This window comes from Apis mellifera, linkage group LG14, assembly GCF_003254395.2.
Source record: "Apis mellifera strain DH4 linkage group LG14, Amel_HAv3.1, whole genome shotgun sequence".
Taxonomy (NCBI): domain Eukaryota; kingdom Metazoa; phylum Arthropoda; class Insecta; order Hymenoptera; family Apidae; genus Apis; species Apis mellifera.
The window spans coordinates 1,930,009-1,952,916 of record NC_037651.1 but is presented as its reverse complement, the minus strand read 5'-3'; the positions used below and the strand labels follow the sequence as shown (position 1 = coordinate 1,952,916).

At 30.7% G+C, this 22,908-nt stretch overlaps 1 protein-coding gene and 1 long non-coding RNA gene across 4 annotated transcripts in view; one reads left to right on the top strand and one right to left on the bottom strand.

Annotated features, from left to right (window-relative positions):
• nAChRa7 (nicotinic acetylcholine receptor alpha7 subunit) overlaps window positions 1-22,908 on the bottom strand; it is a 244,157-nt gene that overhangs the window by 89,267 nt on the left and 131,982 nt on the right.
• LOC113219219 overlaps window positions 1-22,908 on the top strand; it is a 172,240-nt gene that overhangs the window by 23,721 nt on the left and 125,611 nt on the right. The window contains exon 2 of the long non-coding RNA XR_003306019.1: window positions 9,881-9,957. This is a non-coding gene — a long non-coding RNA (uncharacterized LOC113219219). The remainder of the gene's footprint in view (window positions 1-9,880; window positions 9,958-22,908) is intronic.

Below are 22,908 nucleotides of genomic sequence, written 5' to 3'. Positions count from 1 at the left end.
CACGTGAACATTTATGAATATTAAAAAAAATTATAATTATTGTTGCATTGTATTCTCGATTCTTTGCACAAGTCTCGAATAATGTAATAAGGAATATATTTGTTATATTGGTAATAGAAAATTAAATCATCGTTTTACAAGTGAAAGTTTAAATGATAAGGAAACTCTTGAACGTTTAGGATGAGAAAAAGTAAAATTTTGTCAAAATTTTTCTTAACTATGAGAGTAATATATTCTCGATGCTTTTTTGAATATGCATAAAGGAATATACTTATTATATTGATAATAGAAAATTAAATCATTGTTTTACAAGTGAAAGTTTAAACGATAAGGAAAGTCTTGAACGCTTATGGTGAGAAAAAGTAAAATTTTGTCAAAATTTTTCTTAACTCTGAAAATAATATATTCTCGATGCTTTTTCGAATATACTTGTATAATGAATATATTAGTAATAGAAAATTAAATCATCGTTTTACAAATGAAAGTTTAAACGATAAGGAAACTCTTGAATGCTTATGATGAGAAAAAGAAAAATTTTGTCTGAGAATAATATTTATGAATATTAAAAAAAAATCACAGAGTATATAAGAAAAGAATATATGTAAAGGAATATACTTGTTACATTGGTAATAGAAAATTAAAACCAGTGTAAATCAGGTTTTACAAGTGAAAGTTTAAACGATAAGAAAACTCTTGAATGATGAAAAAGAAAAATTTTGTCGAATTTTTCTTAGCTCTGAGAGTAATATATTCTCGACGCTTTTTTAAATATGCATGAAGGAATATACTTATTATATTAGTATAGATAATAGAATATAATATAGAAAATAGGTAATAGAAAATTAAATCATCGTTTTACAAGTGAAAATTTAAACGATAAGGAAACTCTTGAATGCTTATGATGAGAAAAAGAAAAATTTTGTCGAATTTAATTGAGAGTAATATTTATGAATATTAAAAAAATCACAGAGTCTCGAATATACTTATATTGATAATAGAAAATTAAAATCAATGTAAATCATGTTTTACAAATGAAAGAAATTCTTGAATACTTATGGAGTATTTTTTGAAGAACGTACCCTGTTTTTAAATGATAAAAGATGAAGAAAAAGAAAATTTCTCGAATTTTTCTTAACTCTGAAAATAATATTTATGAATGTTAAAAAAAATCACAATTATTCTCGATGCTTTTTGAATATACATAAAGGAATACACAAGTGAAAGTTTAAACGATAAGGAAACTCTTGCACATTTATGATGAGAAAAAGAAAAATTTTGTCGAATTTTTTTTTAACTGAGAGTAATATTTATGAATATTAAAAAAAATCACAGAGTCTCGAATACTTATATTGATAATAGAAAATTAAAATCAGTGTAAATCACGTTTTACAAGTGAAAATTTAAACAATAAAGAAACTCTTGAATGCTTATGAATGCTTATGAGAAAAAGAAAAATTTTGTCGAATTTTTTTTAACTGAGAGTAATATTTATGAATATTAAAAAAAATCACAGAGTCTCGAATATACGTAAAAGAATAAACTTATATTGATAATAGAAAATTAAAATCAATGTAAATCAAATGAAGGAAATTCTTGAACGCTTATGGAATATTTTTCGAAGAACATATCGTGTTTCTAAATATTAAAAGATGAGGAAGAAGAAAAATTTTATCGAATTTCTCTCAACTCTGACACTAACATTTATGAATATTAGAAGAAAAAAAAATCACAGTTACAGTTTGCATCAGATAAATATACACCTCTTTAGAAATTCGTGTTTGGCGAGGATAATGCGAGGTGAATATCAACAGCTCGAAATTATTCGAGCAGAGATTATCTTTAATCGCGGTTGGGAATAATGGATGGAAAAACTCGTCCAGTTAACGCCAGCTGTGCATACCCAATTTTGATTTTTCTTTTTTTTTTTTTTTTCGTATCAACAAGACGGATCACTCGCGAGATCGTTGACAAATCGCCTACTTTTACCCTTGGTTCAGCTATTTGTGTCGCGTTGTATACGGATCGGTTTTAATCGAAAGTTTTATCCCGGCCCGGTTAGTTACCTCGCAGCTGTTGCAATAATTTCGAAAGTTGCTTCTGCTTCTGGTCAAATGTGTAATCAGTGTTGCGCTACGAAACTGGTTTTACGCTATTCCGTTAACGATCGGGCAACAGGAAAATGAATTACGGACGATGCTCGCGCGGAATACGAGATGTCGAGGTTTGGAAAAGATAATCGCATCCTAATAATTCGTTAGAAACTTAGTTACGAAGTTTTACCTTTTGTACAACATTTAACGATAGTTTTCCAATAAAATTCCAAAGAATAATTGGATAAAATAAAATTTATAAAAAAGACATTGAGCATACTTTTGCCAATCTCATTTAATTTATTAATATCCAACATCGATTTCAAGTTAAATTTTGCTTCTATTTTATCCTGATAAAAGAACACGTAAATGATAAAAATTCTAATATAAGAGAATTATTACAAGTTAAAGCTGAATTTTTCGAAAGTGAGAAATTTTTAAATCTTTATATATACATATTTCAATTACTTATCTCATCCCCCTTTCTTGAACCAGATCGTGTGTCACGTCTCTTAATTACGTTGTCCGGCTTTATAGCAATTTGAAATAGCGCACGAGTTAATTTATATTTCAAGCATGCCACGGCCAAAATCGCAGAGATTCCGCCTCCTCTATCCGTAAAGCATTCACGGTATCTTTGTAATCTCCCGTAGCCGAAACGAAGACGTGCTTCCTATTTCGGTTGATGTAAAGATGAAATTTTGCTCACGTCCCTTTGATCATTTCTCGCGCTTCCCACCGTATTAACGTCGTATATATATATATATATTACTTATGGAACAATGATTCCTTTGTTTCAATCCGCCGGGATCATCCGCCAGTGATTGTGCCCCGATATTTTGTTAATTTCCCATCCATTGTGCACGCTTAATTGCCATGAAAATTTCACCCATCATTTCCGTATTCGGCTAATTGTTAATACACAATTCTATCGCTGATTGACGAGCGCCGTCTTATTCTCGACGAGATTTCAGAATATTTCTTTTTTCAAGGGTGCGATACTTTTCGATCCTTAAAGGATAAAGATTTGTGGTATTTTATTTTATTCGAGCATTTAAATAATGGATACTTCTCTGTAATTTTATTTCATATTGACACGTTTCTCTTCATTAAACGATTCATAAGAAAGAATTCTTACACTTACAATTTTTAAAATTTAATCTTGGTTGTATTTTAAATAATCTGTAAAAGGAGGAAATGATAGACCAATTATCACAATTAGAAGAAAGCAATAATAAATAAAAATTGGAGAGAATTACATTCAATTACACGAGAAGAAAGTGAAGAAGAGAATAAGCCTTAAAAGCCGCCAATTCTCGCGCAGAATTGCGAATACTTGGAAATCCTGTTAGCAGCCAAACGCACTTTCGTTTGAAATGATCAGTTTTGAACGGCGATGGATCGTTTCAGCCCGAAGTTTTCTAAAAGGTGGAACTGAAAAAAAGAAGAGGAAAGAAAGAAATAAAATAAAGGGGGAAGAGAGAAAAAAGGTGGTGGACTCGATGAATAACCAGGCCCAGGGTTGGTTCACCATCCCTGGTTGGTTCCATCGATCGAGTCGAGGGCAATAAGATTAATCACGAGTATTCAGAAGGGTAGGGCCGGGTATATATATAGGGGAAGGCAAAATTTTCGAGCGATTAATTATTCGAAAGTTTGCCGGCCAATACTTGGGATCCAAATATTCGGCTCCATCTGGGAATCCATACGCGTGGTGGATGGCGTTCGATTGTCGGCTTGGTATTCCGTGAAAATCACTTTTTCTCCTCCTCTTTGGGTCTTTCTCTTTTAATTGGATCCAATTGGACGGAACTGTCCCGCTGATTGTAATTCGTGGAACGTCGTGTAATTTTTTGCGATTTATAGTTTAGGAAATTTTGCTCGAAAAGGAAAGAATACGTTTGTCTTTTTAACAAGTCGATGGATTCACGATCGATGATATATGATTCATTATTGAAACGATGAGAAACTTGTTCTTTTACGTTGCAAATTATTACTGCTTAAATAGATTTAGAAAAAAATATTACATCGGTGTAAAGATCGTATTCAAAATATTCACTTTGAGTCTTAAAATTTGATTTTGTGCTTTTTAATTTTTCGTGGATTTTTCTGATAAAGATTACATATAATTTGAGTAAAATTTTTCTTTGGAAGATATAAGAAATAAGTTCTTCTTTTTCGTAAAATTATAAAATTCTTGATTAATTCTTATAATTATTATTTAATATAATTTCTTGCGGTAAAATTTAAAAAAGAAGTGTAGTTTTGAATTATCAAAAATTTGTAAACAGTATAATTCTATTTTAGAAATATTTTTCTGAAATTGAGGATTATATTGGTTAAATTCAAAATAAATATGGCATGCAGTAAATTGAATTAAATAATAACGAAATAGCAACTACTTTTTATTGTTTTAATTCAGTAAAGTTGTTCCAAAAATAATAATAAAAAAAAATGATAAATGAAATGGAACAAAATAATAAAATTTAATCTGTTCCCATAGAATGTATAATTTTTCCAAATGAGTTTATTTCCTTGTTTCTTCGTTTCATGCGTCTTTTTATTTTGTTATTCTCTCAAAATATTCTCAAGTTTTAATGTTGAGAATATTTTTCTTAAAATTTTAATTTCTTTGGGATGAATTATATCAAACGTAGATAATGAATTAACACATTATTCAAAGTTTGAATAATTTGAAAATGATAAATTATTTTCTCAGAATCATTTATTTTAATAAAATTAATTTGAATCGGATTAAGAATTCATTACAGTTAGAATTTAAAATATAATAAATACGATCTTTGCAGTTTTCCATTCCTTTTAATATATTTTACGTTCTATTAAATTAATAACTTCATATAAAAAATAATTGTGTAATATTACGTAACGTTACGTTACTCGACACAGATATATTTTCTTCCTCAAGCATGCAATGCTTTAATTCTGAGAATGTTGCCTGGAATCCTGACGAATTAAGTGAAATAGACCATCATTAATCGGACAAAAACTCTCTGAGTACAAACAACAGAGAAATACTTAAAATAAAATAAAATAATCAAATATTTGATAAATATTTGATAAATCATTCGAATGAAATTTCTCAAATAAAATTTTACTTGAAGTATCATCGTATAATCATTTCTTTTTTTTTATCTCAAAAAATGCCCAAAAAATTTTCCTCTATTTTACACTCACGTATACAAAATTAACTTTATTGCAAACAATTTTATTAATCAATTAATATTTAGATCAATTCCATTGCTCCCTCATTTCTTCTCAATTTTTCTTTTACAAATTCTCAAAACATGTGTAATAAACGATACTTTCTTATTTTATTTTCTTTTGTTCTTAAGAATTATAAAAAGATAAGACTACCTTTTTATACACACATACACACACATATATGTTTCTATGTCATAATGCAAATCATTAATAAAAATGATTATTATCAATATATCGAGATATTCAAATTAAACGATAAAATATTCTTTCGAGAAGAAAATAGCCCGAGGTTAATCCATTTTCTTCCTCCTATTTTCTTTTTTCCTCTCTTTCCTCCGGATATTAGATATTCTTTAAACTTTAATTAAAATGTTTATGTAAGGACGAGTTACGAAGGCACGTTTTAGGGAATGGTTTCAAAAGTTGCAACAACAATGCAAAGAAACTTTAATCTGCGGCGTACGGAAAAAAAAAAAGAAGGAAAGAAGGAAAGAAAAAAGAAAATTACATTTTATTACCTTCTTTTTAGAGGAATTCTGACGGAAAATCGAAACGCTCGTTACAGACAAATAGATAGGCCATTCTGTTAAAATCACTCGGAAAAAGAAAAAGTTTTCCGTCAGAATGGGGATGATAATTAGCAAAGGAAGCGAAATTTCTTTCTTTTCTTTTTTTTTTTTTATCTCTCGATCGAAATATCGAATTATTAAAATCCACGATGACACGATTCAAGTAATGGAGAAATGGTTTAACTAAGCATCTCGATTCTCGAGAATTTCAAATTTAATCTCGTTGGATGGCCAATAGAGTGACTTTCTAATTTTCTACGAATCCGAATTTTTCTAATAACACGTTCTTTCCAATTTTATTATTCAAATTTTCTCCATTTTGGATAGTTAATTTTTTTTCTTTTCGCTCTTAAAGATATTTTCTAATATTCAATACAGATGAGAAATTTTTTATTAATTGATTTTCATGGATAATTAATTTAAAAAATGTGATTTCATTTTATCAGTGTTTAGATAATTTAATAACAAAGATGTTAATTAATCGAAAGAACGAAGTATTCGCGTGATAAATATTCGAAAGAATATTTGAATTTCCTTAAAAAATTTTGAAAAAAATTGAAAAAAGGGAAGGTGATCCGCGGATAAAATTTAATCTATACACACCCAATTTCGATCGGTGTTCATTCAACGATATTTGTTACGCCAGTTTTTTAAGTGGCGTGTCAATTCGTCAATTTCGTTTTGCTCGTTCGGGAAAAGACAATCATGAGAATAATAAAATCGAGCACGCATATATCTCTGATCCATCGATATCCACCGTTTCGTTGTTTTAAAGTCTGTCAATCAATGTCGGGGAATTTTTTCTCTCGATTATAGATATACACGCACGAAAAAAAAAAAAGAAAAAGAAAGAAAAAAAGAAAATCTTGCGACGGATATTAAAAAATAAAATAAAACACAAAATATACCTCTTCAACGATCTGTATATATATATATATATATATGCTTAATAAATTCTTTAAAAATATATATATATATATATATATGCTTAATAAATTCTTTAAAAATATATATACATTGATCTTTAAATCGTGATATTACTTTTCTTGAAAGCGTAAAAGTGATCGAGATGTTATCGAACGAAATTTTACGAAACTTGATCAAATTATTTTATATATCATTTCGTTATCGAACGAAATTTTACGAAACTTGATCAAATTATTTTATATATCATTTCGAGAAATTACAAATAAATAATTTAGACTGTACTTGTAATTTTAATTTTTCTAATGTTAATTGCTAGAAACACTCTCTTCCACGTGAAAATTGTACAAATTGAAACAAACACAAGGTATGTCTGGAAATCATAAGCATGATAACAGATTTATCAGAATTGACAAACGTGTGTGTATGTACATGAATATTTACGCATCTTTATATATATTTCCTCGAAAATTATTCTAAATATTTGCACCTACGAAAAGAATTTTCCTAGACAATTTAACTCAAACTACACATTCAACATTGAATTTCCTTTATAGAAATATAAGAAGCAAAACGTTAAAGCGTTTATCCAATTCGTTGCAACGTCGTGGGAACAAATGTTTGCCCCCTTTTCTCTTAATAAAAACAATAATAATAACAATAATTCTAAATCCATCGAATCAATCGAAGGTTCGTTCGAATGATTCTCCAAGAATTGAATCACAGATATTCTAAATGTTCCACCGGTGGAATGGAAAACTTTTAAAGACGTTGGGAAATCAATTCCGCCGCTAAACTCGGCGAAGAAATTTCCCGTGGCGAAATTCCAATCACGTGTCCGAGTGTTCGCCAAACGAGTCTCGCAGAAGATCTTCGAAGTCATTTCTTCGGGATCTAACTAACGCTGTGTACCAAGTTTCGAATGGAGAAAGAGAGAGAGAGAGAGAGAGAGAGAGAGAGAGAGAGAGAGAGAGAGAGAGAGAGAGAGAGAGAGAGAGAAACGGCCCGGTTAAATCCTTCTAGAGGGGGATAAGTCGTTGCAGAAGGGGAGGAATGAGATGTGTCTTTCTCCTCGCCATTTTGGTGAAAAGAAAAATTAATGGTAAAATCGGCGCTGCATCGAACAATCTCTCCGCGATCTGATTATATCCTTCGTTTCGAGGAGACTAGGAGAGGGAGCAAGTTTCCATCCATTTTCTCCTCTCCTTTAATTAAAAATTCGCCATGAAAACCGGCGGTACGTGCCTTGGACCGCTTCTTCATACTCTCCCCTCCCTCTTTCGAGTGTGATGGCTCGTCGAGTGCCATATTCGTGGGATTATAGATTCAGGGAGATGAGAAGTGAGACATTGGGCAGGGGAGAATAGAATAACTCGAAGAGATTGTAAAAATGATGATTTTCTTTTTTTATGTATATTTTCTATCGTTTCGTTATTCGTAGAGTAATCTGAATTATATATTATTTTGAAGAAAGGAAGAAGTCTCTTATTATATATGATTTTGAAATATACGTAGAGATTGTGATAATTTTTCGATCACAATCCAAAAATCAAATTATTATTTTTACTCTCATCTAAGATTCAAATTACGATAAAATAGAAATAAATAATTATTTAAAGAAATAAATAAATATCATTACAAGTCTCTTCTTATTAGATATATTATCCTATATATAATTTTGAAATATATCTAAGATTGTGATAATTTTTCGATCACAATCCAAAAATCAAATTATTATTTTTACTCTTATCTAAGATTCAAATTACGATAAAATAAAGAAATAAATAAATATCATTACAAGTCTCTTCTTATTAGATATATTATCCTATATATAATTTTGAAATATATAAGATTGTGATAATTTTTCGATCACAATCCAAAAATCAAATTGTTATTTTTACTCTCATCTAAGATTCAAATTACGATAAAATAGAGAAATAAATAAATATCATTACAAGTCTCTTCTTATTAGATATATTATCCTATATATAATTTTGAAATATATCTAAGATTGTGATAATTTTTCGATCACAATCCAAAAATTGTTATTTTTACTCTCATCTAAGATTCGAACGTAAATTAATAAAATAGAGAAATAAATAAATATCGTTACAACTCTCTTCTTATTAGATATATTATCCTATATATAATTTTGAAATATACGTAAGATTGTGATAATTTTTCGATCACAATCCAAAAATTGTTATTTTTACTCTCATCTAAGATTCAAACGTAAATTAATAAAATAGAGAAATAAATAAATATCGTAATACAATATTTTCTATTATAATTTTCTTGCCAAAGTTTCGATAAAGAACGAATAATTTTCAACGTTATTTTAAAATACGGAAAGAAAAAAATTTAAAATCCGATTCCGTTTCTTTTCGTACTTCCGCGTACTTTTTTAACCCAACCCGAACTGGCGATAATTATGCAACTTTCCGCGACGTTATTAAATCGCATTCGATCGAAACGGTGGCCTCGGTGTGTTAACCAGCCGGGCCATTTTGTTTCAACAGGTCTTGGCAGGGTGCGCGTTAATCAAAACTTTCTTAGAATTAGCCAACGTAATTGGTAGATATGCGGCAACTATGATAAGCTTCGGCCGGTGTTTCTACCGTGGCGCTCTTGTTCTACTTTCCCCAGCCGACCATATTTCTGCTGCCTGTTACCACCCGCCACGCGTACACGTTATTTACTTCGAACAAGGACGGTGCCGCGTTGTACGGTAAATATAATTAGCATTACCACTACCTAACACGTTTTCACGTGGCGATACGAGCGAGACGAAGTTGCCTCTGCTTCTTATTACGCTTGCAGCTTGTAGTTCGAAAATCTGTCGTTCAATCTGGAGAGAGAGAAAGAGAGAGAGAGAAAGAGAGAGAGAGAAAGAGAGAGAGAGAGAGAGAGAGGTTGTTATTAATTAAGAAGAGATTTCTTTTATTTTTTAAAAAACTTTCGAGAAATTAAGGATCGATGGAAAATCGAGGAATTTGTTTTGGAAGTTGGGGCTATGGAAAATATATAAAATTTGATGAGTTTGGAGAATATATATATATATATTTTTTTTTTTAGGTACTTTAGCTTTCTAAGAGCTTCTTTATATTTGATCCATAGATCATGATGTGACAAGAAGTAGTCGACAGTTTCAGGTGAGTATCAATTTATAAGTTATATCCTAGTGAAGTTTATTTGTCCAGAACCAATAACTCTGCTCATTCGGCCGATCATATTCTTAGTTTTAAGTCCTCTTTTATCTCCGATCCCAACAGGCATAAAATATTTATGTAGACTTGACATTTTATTCGAAACTGTTACGATAAGTTTGAAACGTTACATTCCTGGGAGAGTTCATTCTCGAATTATATGGGAGGGGAAGGGAAAATTATATTTTAAAATCAATTTTTTGTTGAAATTTAAAGAAGTTAGAGAAATTAATTCGGTGCCTTTGTATCAATTATTTTATTATTAAATCCCGATTTAATATTTTCCATTTTGTGAGATATAGAAAATAGTATGCATATTATTCACAGTGGAAATTTATTTATATACATTCGAAGCAAATAAAAAATTAATTCGTTAATTTGTTATAAATTTATAAAATTGTTTCTAAATTTACAATATTTGTTATTTCAAAGGAAATATTTGGTGAAATCTTAGGGATTAAAAAGGATTAAAAGAGTTTTAAAAAAGGCACTGAATTAATATTTGAATGTAAATTCGTAAATGATCAAGAAAATTCATGAAAATTGAATTAAGAAAAGAAAATCATCAATAATCCTTCCCTTCCTTGCTGTTTTCCGCCTCTCATTTTAGAATTACACTTTATTTTCCACTGGAAAAGAGGTATACGCCGATTGGTTCTCAGTCTAATACTATCTTCTTCTTCTCTTCTTTTCTTTCTTCCCTGTGTAAAGGGAATAAGGTTTCGGTTCCAATCTGATATTTTGTTGCGACGTGGATGGATTTACACGAGGATTCTCCCTTTTTCGGATAAAAAAAAAAAAAGTAAAAATTAAATACAACTATTGATAAAAATATATTATATAATTAAATATATTCTTGATATCGTCTTTCGATGATTATTTATAATTAATTTTAATCCTGATTTTCTTATTTTTTTAGTATTCACTTTCTCCTTAGCGGATATTTCTTTCTATTTCCAGAGGAAAAAAAATTTTTTTTTAATAGTTTTACGATAATGAAAGGTAAGTATTTTTCGATATATAATTTTTATAATCTAATCTCATACCTTTTAATATTTTTATTCGATACTTTTTACTTGATAAAATAAATAAATATTTATATTCAAGATATCACATCCAAAAAAAAAACATTTTTATAGAATAAAATCTCATACGAATGTCAACGAGAATTTATTAAATGCAAATTTTGCGCCCCATCACTTTCACAACGAGTGAGAAAGTATTCTTCTTAGCCGCATTTTCCACGAGAGAAAAACAGGAAACGTGATAATCGCACGATGATATTCATTACCTCGATCGAATCAACTTCATTAATTGCAAATTTGCATAACGTGTTTACATCCCCTATATTCCGTACATTTCGACGAATAAATGCTATTATTTCGCACGTCTATATTGGCCAGAGTCTCGTTCACATTCGACTTAAATATATATATAGGAAAGATATATAATCGCGTGAAATTTAACGACGATCGCATTATTCGGCGCAGCTGCATTCAGCGTGGCCGAATGTATCAGGTGGCAGGCGAGAAAGTAAACTGATTTTATATCAAATTACGAGTAACAACGTTCCGCCACGCCGCCGCAGTTGTACGTGAAAAATTACCCGGATTATACTCGGAAACATCGAAACACGTAGCATCCATCCCCCTACGGGATTCGAAGGGGCTTATTGAATCTTTCAATGCATTCGTCCGTTGCCCGTATCTGTCTCTAACAGCCTCTTTTCCAGCTTTTATATTGATTATCCGTTTCAATGAAATCCGGTACGTGGAAGAATTTAATAAACCACTGTTATCATCGGTCGATAACTACTGAAATATTTTTCCCTCCTGTGCGATTTCCCTCCTCCATAGAGGAAAAGATAAAGGAGAAACGTGGACAAATTGGGAAACTTTCTGGAAAAATGAACCGTGAATCGTATAGTTTTGGTATTTTTTTTTTTTTTTTGAAAAGGTGTATCTTTATCGCTACTTTATTTCGAAACGATTCTCCAAAAATCTTACGTTTATTTAATTTCTGTATATAGAATAATATCTCGTTCCATATTTTCAACTCATTTTCCAAGGCACAAAATAATAATAAAGAAAAAGAAACCATAAATCTATTAGATTTAATAATAACCTAACCTATAAAACTTTAGAAAGCTTCTTTATTATTACTTCCAACGTTCCATAATTTTATAAGTCTCTCGTTAAAAATTGTTGAAAATAACGAGGTATTCACTTTTTCTTTTAAAAATCTAAACCTGACGGCAAAAATTTCCTTGGAAATCTCCTATTTATTGTATTTACCTCTCGTTAAAGACAAAATGGAAGGGAAAATTATTCAAATTTCTTCAATTTCTCGAAAACGAATCTTACGAAAAAACCTTATTATGGGTAAAATGCCGCCTATTTGCCGGCTCACTCGAACAGAATTTACACGTACGACGACGCTCGTAACGCATTGCAAACGTGCCTTCACAATAGCGTCACGCGTATCAGAAATAGAACCGGTGTTTGCATACAGCTATTTTGTATTCCATTGAAAATTTCGCGCGACCATACGCTGCTCTCATTCGAAAGAACTGTGCCAGAATTAAATCTATTACCACGTACAGATTACGTTTCACCAAGCGTTTTCTTTTTCCCAATCCAAGACACTCTAGAAAGAGCATTTCGCACCAGATTTATCCTTTTCGATTAAATATTCTTTCAATCGCTATACTTTTCTATGTACAAACATTTACAACTTTTAATTACGGAGAATCAACTAATTATAAACTATATTTTCTATATTATATTTTTATAACTATATTATATATACATTTCCTTCTAATTTCTTCCCATCTGATGAAAAAGAAATTCGAAATTTCCAAATATCTTCCCCCACTCACTCACTATACAGAACGTGTTAAACCAGCCATAGTTTGTTTCCCGGTTGTGCACACACGCGAGGCCACAGCGTGGCCGCGCGTATTCCGATATCCCTCATGCGGATCACGGATAGGGTTCGAAAATGTCGCAGCGGTCCCAAGCACCATCGTCCACGGTGTAATACGGTTTAAATGTGCAATCTCCGTCATCAGGGGACGCGTGACTCGTTCGCGTGGAAAACCACGGAGAACGCTCCATTCCCCCTCCCCCTCTCCACATCGCTGTAATCACGGCACAGGGAGGAGTGCCTCTCTCTCTCTCTTCCTCTCTTCGATTTTCAAATGGAGGAGTCGAGGCACGCGTCGTCGGTGGTGGATATTTCTGAATTTGGATGCAATCGATAATTCGCATCATTGGCGGCACGCCAATCGACATAATTTATGGAACGGGTCGTGGCTCGATGCGGAACCCCTCCTCTCCCTCCTCCCTCTCTCTCTCTCCCTGTTTAATGAAATTATTGATTTATTTACACTCGCGTTGTTAACGTGCGATTAATTTGGCCAACGAGTCGAGTTTGGATTTATGCAGATTTCGCACGAGGGGGTTGGTTTCACCAACACATGGAGGGAGGAGGGAGGGAGGGAGGGAGGGGGTAAGTGTATCTTTGGCGTGTTTCTGGCGTGAGCCGTGACGGCTTTCAATTTTGAATTGGACGGTCGTCTCGCTTGTTACTATGGAGACACAGTGGGCAGTGAAATAAATAAGAAATTTATATTCTTGGACTTGTTAGAAAGAAGAAATTAATGGTAGTAAAATTATCTGATCTGATGTAAGTTTCTTTGTTCAATATTATTTTCATATATCTAATTAGTAAAAATGTAACAAATTGTAGATTCTTTTAAAGATTGTTGAATAGTCAGTTGTCATAATTACATTGTACTATTCAATGAAATTATTCAATTAACTATTTATATATATATTCTTTTTTATATTTTGAAAAAAGAGAGATAAGAGTATATGATAGTAAAATTATGATCTGATGTAAATTTCTTTGTTCAATATTATTTTTATATCTAATTAGTAAAAATGTAACAAATTGTAGATTCTTTTAGAGATTGTTGAATAGTTAGTTATCATATAATTATAATTTGTACTATTCAATTAAATTATTCAATTAACTACTATTTATATATATATGTATTCTTTTTTATATTTTGAAAAAAGAGAGATAAGAGTATATGATAGTAAAATTATGATCTGATGTAAGTTTCTTCGTTCAATATTATTTTCACATCTAATTAGTAAAAATATAACAAATGTATTCCAATTGTGAATCATTAAATTGTAACAAATTGTAAATTCTTTTAAAGATTATTGAATAGTCAGTTGTCATAATTATAATTTGTACTATTCAATGAAATTATTCAATTAACTATTATTTATATGTATATATTCTTTTTTATATTTTGAAAAAAGAAAGATAAGAGTATATGATAGTAAAATTATGATCTGATGTAAGTTTCTTTGTTCAATATTATTTTCATATATCTAATTAGTAAAAATGTAACAAATTGTACATTCTTTTAAAGATTGTTGAATAGTTAGTTGTCATAATTACATTGTACTATTTAATGAAATTATTCAATTAACTATTTATATACATATATGCTTTTTTATATTTTGAAAAAAGAGATAAGAATATATGATAGTAAAATTATGATCTGATGTAAGTTTCTTCGTTCAATATTATTTTCACATCTAATTAGTAAAAATATAACAAATGTATTCCAATTGTGAATCATTAAATTGTAACAAATTATAGATTCTTTTAAAGATTGTTGAATAGTCAGTTATCATAATTATATTGTATTATTCAATGAAATTATTCAATTAACTACCATTTATATATATATATTCTTTTTTGTATTTTGAAAAAAGACAGATAAGAGTATCTCATACACGTTTACAAATCTATCCATCCCTCAATGATGTGTCAAACGAGTAATTTAACAAATTTGACTCGAGTAGTCAACTTTGGACTGTCCGTTTAACCTCTTGGATACTACAAAGGGTATAAAGTCATCGAGGTAGCACGAGAGATAATCCTGCGTTAACGATTCAGAAAAGAATATCCAACTAACCTTTATTTGATTATACAATAAATTCCAATTCCTCCTCTCTTTTCTTTTCTCGATGTGCAAAATTTTTTTAAATTTAATAAATTTACAAATTTAAAAGTAGACGTCCCACATTTTATAAATATTATAAATTCACTTCGACATTAATCGAATCAAATTGAAGCATACTCGAAATATCTTTTCGAGTATTATAATATCGAATGGAATATATCTGGATAAAAGTAACAAAAGTAGATTAATAATCACATCCATTTAGAAATTGGAATTTTAAACCATAAACACAGTTATTATTATTGAGCTATTCTTCTTTAAATGCGTATATTTTATTTTTCTTTCGTTTCGATACGTTAGAGGATCGATATTGATTTCCAATATCCGAAATAAGAATCTTTGGGATTAGCAAGCTTTATTAAATATTTGGCATATTCCCTGATTTTAATATTCCACATTCCTCCTCTATTTGATGTCACAGTATATTAATTTACATTTCCAACTTGTTCATATTTCACGGTGACGGCCGATATTTTTGGAATTCTGGTGAGGGGAATGGAGCAATAAAAAAAAAGGAGGGGGAGGGATGAAAGGAGAGGAGAGAGAGAGGAAAGAATATGGAACATCCCGTACGTACAATCGCTTTTCCTTTTTCTTTCTCTCTCTCTCTCTCTCTCTCTCTTTCCTTTTTATTTAACATTCATATCTCGTGCGCTTTTTTCCAACTTCCTTCCCACACTGTTTACAAACTTCCGCGAGTTTCAGTGTATCAAAATAAATTGCGTTTTCCACATGGAATATTCGTTTTCATGGAGAAAAAAAAAAAACTTTCTCCCTCGTTATATAACGTTTCTCTCTCTCTCTTTCTCTCCAAAGAGGAAATGGATGGAGCGAAAATCGAATTCCGTTACGAGATATCGTACTCGTATATCGGATGATTCCTGATTTTTTAATCTTGCATTCTGATATTCCATCTCTGTCTGATTATTTCCACGAGAAATAAAAAAAGAAGAGGAAGGAAACTTTAGATCGACGCCTTTAAATGTTCAAATGCATCGTGTTCCACTTTTCAAATTTTTCAACAGAGAATCGAATACGTTCGATCGATTCGCCTGGAAATTTGCAACCGCGAATAAATTTACATCTTGAGGTTTTTGAGATTGGAATGGCGTGCAGACAGTTTGGTTTAACAGAGTTAAGAATGATTGTTCTCTGTGACACGACACGGGAAGAGGAATTTTTTGACAATTTTTATTTCTCGCTACGCTTCTGTTTGAATATAAAAAAAAATCAAGCTTGAATAAATGGATCTCATCTCTCGAAATTACCTTCTTATCGTTCTTTCATAAAAGAGAGAGAGAGAGAAAAATGACACTGGTTTTTCACTCCAAAAACAGTTTGATTAAACTTTGATCTCGTTGCCACGCGGAAATTTTCACGGGGGGCGAATATTTTCCTATAAAATGGCGTTTACTTCCCCCCTCCTCCCCTGTTGATAACCCCAACGGACATTAAATTGCATTAAATAGTGCGTCTCAAAGGATCCCGTGATCCAGATCATTAGCTCAGGTTGCATGAAGTTTCACGCAGGAGGCAGGGTATTTCACGCTTCCCTGACGTTCCAAATTAATGATTACAGCTAAATTGGCCTTTGACACGTTGAAATTTAAAAGACAACGCTGTGTGCTGTATGCAAGCATATAATAATCGTATCCTCGTCGTTGGGAAAAATTAGAATTGAGAATCTCCGTTATTCAGAATTTAATTTCAACATTTCAGATCCTTCTAGTAAAATTATTCTTCTAATTTATTTGACATTGTACTCAACGATTGAGAGATTTCTTTCTTTTCTTGATATTTTGATGAATACACGATGATATCTGTTTCGTTTAAGATCGATTCGTTTCACTTACGGATTTATACAAGTAGTACAAGTAATCGAATAGAGCGAGATCTAATAAATAAACGTGTTACATATTTATATAAAAATATTAAAGTCATAACGTGATGCGAAAAAAACTTATGGTATAGTATAATATAAAGTATAGTATGGTACAGTATATACGGATTTCGTGAAAAGAAAATTTTTTAATCGCAAGTAGTACAACTAGTCGAATAGAATGAGATCTAATAAATAAACGTGTTACGTGTTTATATAAAAATATTAAAGTCATAATGTGATGCGAAAGAAACTTATGATATAGTATAGTATAAAGTATAGTATGTACGAAGTAAGTATATACGAATTTCGTGAAAAGAAAATTTTTTAATCGCAAGTAGTACAACTAGTCGAATAGAGCGAGATCTGAGGCTAAGGAATAAACGTGTTACATGTTTATATAAAAATAGCCAATTAAAGCCATTTCTGGCTATTTGACTTTATGATGCTAAAGAAACTTATGGTATAGTATAGTAAAGTATAGTATGGTATGACTTTATGATGCAAAAGAAACTTATGGTATAGTATAGTAAAGTATAGTATGGTATGACTTTATGATGCAAAAGAAACTTATGGTATAGTATAATAAAATATAGTATTGTATGATTTTATGATGTAAACGAAACTTATGGTATAATATAGTATAGTAAAATATAGTATTGTATGATTTTATGATACGAAAGAAACTTATGGTATACTATAATAAAGTATAGTATGATATGACTTTATGATACGAAAGAAACTTATGCTATAGTATAGTAAAATATAATATGGTACAATATTAACGTGCATTTTGCAAATCATCCATCAAGAACATTCCTCCTTTTTAATAATCAATCTCAAGTATGATTTCAATCATATCGTTTGCACTTGAAACGTTTCATTAAATCTTATCTTACGCGCGTGACAAGGAAGGATGTTTACATTGTTGCAAGGAAGGAGTTCGAGTGAAGGATACGTTTACGTCAGGGCGGAATTATGCCATATTTTTTCCCCTTCCCCTCCCATTGTTTTCCCGCGTTTAACCTTGCCGTGTTTCAGTTTGACGGCAGGTTAAACGGACGAGGGGAAATATTAAATTTTCAAGTGCACGATGGGGGAGTAAAAGTATTATTGTCTCGAACGGGCGAAATGGTTTCAATTAATGGGGAGGGGGAAACGGGAAGGAAATTTTTTCCCCCCCCTCATCCATATTAATGAACCCATTGTGAAAGGGTTTACAGCGTGTTACGGATCTGAAATGCAACGGAGTAATCAAAGTGTTCCGATGGGCAATGTATATTATTCATGACCCTCGCGAGAATTTATGCAAAATTATACGCCGTTTTTCACCGTTTTCGGTTGGAAAAAGAAGAAGGAGAGAAAATGGTACGAAAAGGGAAAGTTTCGTGAGATTGGACGATATATTGTTTCAATCCAATTCCTTAATGGTGACTTTCGAAGAAATTTTCGAAGAAAGATCGTTTTTATTTATCGTTATTTCTCTCCAAAATACTGGAGGAATTATAGAAAGAATGGAAGAAACGATTATAAATCATAGATAAATAATGTCATATATTTGCACAATTTATTATAATTCATTCGCGTATACTTGATTAAAGCATCAAATAATTTTTGCAAAGCTTAATGCCTCTATTTTCATCCTTTATCCATTAGTTCAATTCACCATCGTGAGTGCTTTTCTTGTATATATATCTCCGGGGCAGATCGCAATAGTCGCTGTTTCGATAATGGACCATGTAAAAACGGTGGACCGAGTTAGGAAGCGAGACAAGTTTCGAGCAGAACTTTTTCAAGGAGGAACACCTTACGCACGCGTTTCCAATCTCTTCGTGTCTTTTCTCCTCCATTTTGTTTTCGATAACGCGATCCTAATCAACAAATTTCTAAAAGTTAAATTAAACATTTAATTAATCTCCATTTTATTATTGCCTTATATCACGATAATTAATTCTTTGAAATTTATGACAGTTCTCTGTCATTCCAAATTCGCACACTTTTCCAATTTCGTTTCTTTTCTCCCCCATTTTGTTTTTGATAATCAACAACGATTTCTAAAAGTTCAATTAAATACTCAATGTTTATCCATGGAAGATTTATCAGAAATAGTTTATCATTTCTCTTCTATGAAGAGAATGAGTCAATCTTTATCCATGAAAGATTTATCAGAAATAGTTTATCATTTCTCTTCTATGAATTTTTCTACATATTTTCGATACAACAAAAAGCATAGCACAAGGAACAAAGTATGTAGCTTGTGTAAAACTATCTTCTTTCATTTTCACTTTGATGAAAATGAAATATACGAATTTTACAAACGCGAGGAGGAGAAAGAAATAAGTATCGAGAGTATGATAAAAGTTTTAATTTCAATCCGTGAAATTCTAATATTCTTCTTTATCTTGGAAAATATCAACACACCTGTCCAAACCGAGGAATTGCGCGTTGCAGTTGTCCCGTCGGAATTGTCGCGTCGAACGCAAGTTCGAGGAGAGAGGGGGGGGGGGGGAGAGGGTGATCTCGCATTAGGGGCACGTAGTTATTCCTGTTTCCTTCTTTCCTTTTGGCCCCGTTTCCGACCAAGGCGGCGAAATCTTGCATCTTCGAGAACGGTGTTTAGTCGAACTGCCAACTTCATATTTTTCTTTGCCTCGATGTCGATGTTTGCGTCCCTTCTCCGCCCCCTCACCCTTACGTCCCGCCTTTCTCGTTCCGTGCAGTGGCGCAGTGGCGACGGGAGGGCAAAGGGAAAATGCAGGGGCGCGATCACACATGAGCAATCAAAGTGGAAGAGACGACGACGACGACGACGACGACGACGGTGAAATGGAAATCTTGAACGGAGGAGGGGGGAGGGGATAAAATATTTTATGCCTAGATTTTTCTAAATAATAATAATGATAGTAACAATAATCGTTATAATAATATATTGTTTCCATTGTTTAAATTGATGATAATTTAATAATAGGATTTGTCCACTTTTTTTCGAACAATTATTTATTGTAAAATTTCGATCATCTTGCAAACTTATTAATATATATATGTGTGTGTGTGTATGTGTGATAATTAATAAAATAGTACAATAGTACAATAATTAATTCTTGCGTTTACGTATCAATTCTGATCAAATTGTTTATATTTCTTTTATTTTTGCTTAGAAAAAAATAAATGAACGAATGATCGAAGAATAATAATAAAATATTTTATGCCTCGATTTTTCTAAATAATAATAATAATAATAATAATAATAATAACAATGTTTTCATTGTTTAAATTGATGATAATTTAATAATAGGATTTGTCCACTTTTTTTCGAACAATTATTTATTGTAATATTTCGATCATCTTGCAAACTTATTAATATATATATATATATGTGTGTGATAATTAATATAATAGTACAATAATTAAAAAAAAAATCGTTTATATTTTTTTATTTGTTGTTGCTTGGAAAAAGAAAACGAACGACTGATCGAAGAATAATAATAAAATATTTTATGCTTCGATTTTTCTAAATAATAATAATAATAATAACAATGTTTTCATTGTTTAAATTGATAATAATTTAATAGGATTTTTTCTTTTTTTCAAACAATTATTTATTGTAAAATCTCAATCATATCAGCGATTGTTTCTAGGTTTTTCTAGAATTTCGATCCTAGAAAAATATCTTGCAAACTTATTAATATATGTGTATAACATATATATATGTGTGTGTGTGTATGATAATTAATACACGTAATAATAGTGCAATAATTAATTCTTGCATTTACATATCAATTCTGATCAAATCGTTTATATTTTTTTTTATCTGTGCTTGGAAAAAGAAAATGAACGAATGATCAAAAAATAATAATAATAATAAATCGATAGAATTTGCAAGATATAAGATTTTACGAGTATTTGTAAAAATGTTGTTAATTCTGAATGTTTAAAATTGCACAACGTTATTTTTATTTTTTCAAAGAGAGGAAAGAAGAAAATAAAATTTCTAAATACAGACAAAAAGGAATAAAAAGGTAAATGATAAAATCAAAATTACGAGATAAATGAAATATACACACGTTATTCGTATTTAACGTTGAATTATTCACCCAGGAAATTGCAAATGCGACAAGAAATAATTACATGTTACGTTAAAATATTATATTTAAATATTCTAGATTTATAAACAAATCTTTCTTTCTTCATCATTTACATTGATCGATTATTAAATCGATTTTATTTTTAATCGTTAATAATCGTGTCATAGCGTCGAATTAACATCGTTAAAAATACGTTTCGCGATAACAGACTTTTTCAAATTCTCTGTCGCTTTTCGTCGGGAAAAATAAATTTTATTACTCGATAATTCACCATTTCATGGTGACAGAACATCATGTTACGTGAACGTAGAACACGAAATTTTATATTGGTCGAGCAAGATTAATCGAATCCTCATAACAAATTTTCCTCCCTCGCGTTTACCGCCTTTTTTCCCGCGTGGTAGAAAATAATTCATCGCGATTGTCAGTGTTCAACACGGGCAATTATCTTGGAAAGGAAAGATGCAAATCTATTCTTAATGTCTTATATTTGTGAGTTCGTTACGTTCTGAAAATGTTCCTGCGCAAATGGAAGATTCGTGTATCAAATTTTACAATCGACAGTCGAAAAATAAAGATTGACAAGATATTTGAAAGAAATAAAAAAAAAAACTTGCCGTTCTCTCTCCAAAATGCAAAAGGAAAATAAATTTTAATACATCCATTTTTAATGATCTTTTTAATGAATCGAGAAGAAAAATAAGAATCGGATCGAAGAAATTTTTATTCGTTTTTGTTTTTATTATCTTTATCATGGAAAAAAGGATGAAACTTTGTTTACCTGGTAAACCTGAAATCTCTAAAAATGTATGATTTATACATAAAATATACATGAAATATAAAATTCTGCATACTTCATAACCGTAATAACACGTAGTAATCAACAGTATCCTTCTTTTGCTGAAAAATCTTTTTTCTTTTACCTCTCCTTTTCCGTTAATGACCAAGCAAAAACGAAACTCATCCAGTTTCTCTCTTTTTCGAGACTTTTAGTAGGGAAATTTTGCCAGGAAATGCCACACGAGTGCAAACAGTCTTTTTCTTGGTGTGAAAGTGTAAATATAAAGACAATTATCAAGCAGATTGTCCGAGTTAATACTTTTTTTGGCTCTTTTGTATTCTTTTTCTATAAAGTGTTTTAAAATATTCGCAGATAATTGATGATTATAATTGATATTCTTAGAAATATAAATCGACGAAATATTATTCCTTAATTATTATTTTTCAATTTGTCAATTTTAAATAATGGAAAGAAGTTTACTTCTCGCTTATTTATTTTAACTCTGTTCGAAACAAAATACGAAACAAGTATGAAAAATTTATGGTAACTTTGACAATTTTCGTATATTTTTCTCAGAAATAAGAATAAGAAGCCTTCCAATTGATCCAAAAATATTATCTGATAATAACAGATATTTCATAGAAAATTGTATATCGTTCAACTCGATGATGTTTCAATTTTCAACGCATTTATTCAATTGCTCGAAGAAGAAAATAATATGCACAGTTAAAAATTATCAATCCAAAGATTAAAAAACCTTTTCCTACCCTTAATACAAGAATTTTCAAATTCAAATTCGTGTTATACATTAATATAATCAAACGTATCACTCGTGGAACGGATTTTAGAAAACCGATTAAATTCTTCCCAAGAGATAAAAGAAATAAAAATCGCAACTCTCGATTCATTCACGGCAAACAACTCGTGAATTCGCTTAGCAATAATTCGATCTGATTTCAAACGTTCGTCCATTTCGAAGTTGAAAGAAAGAAAAAAAATGGCGACGATATATATATATCCGTTGATATAAAGTGTGTGCACAGAGTGTATTTTGCTAGAATTACGATAGAAGTTTTATACACAGCGAAATCCGCGGCGCGACTCG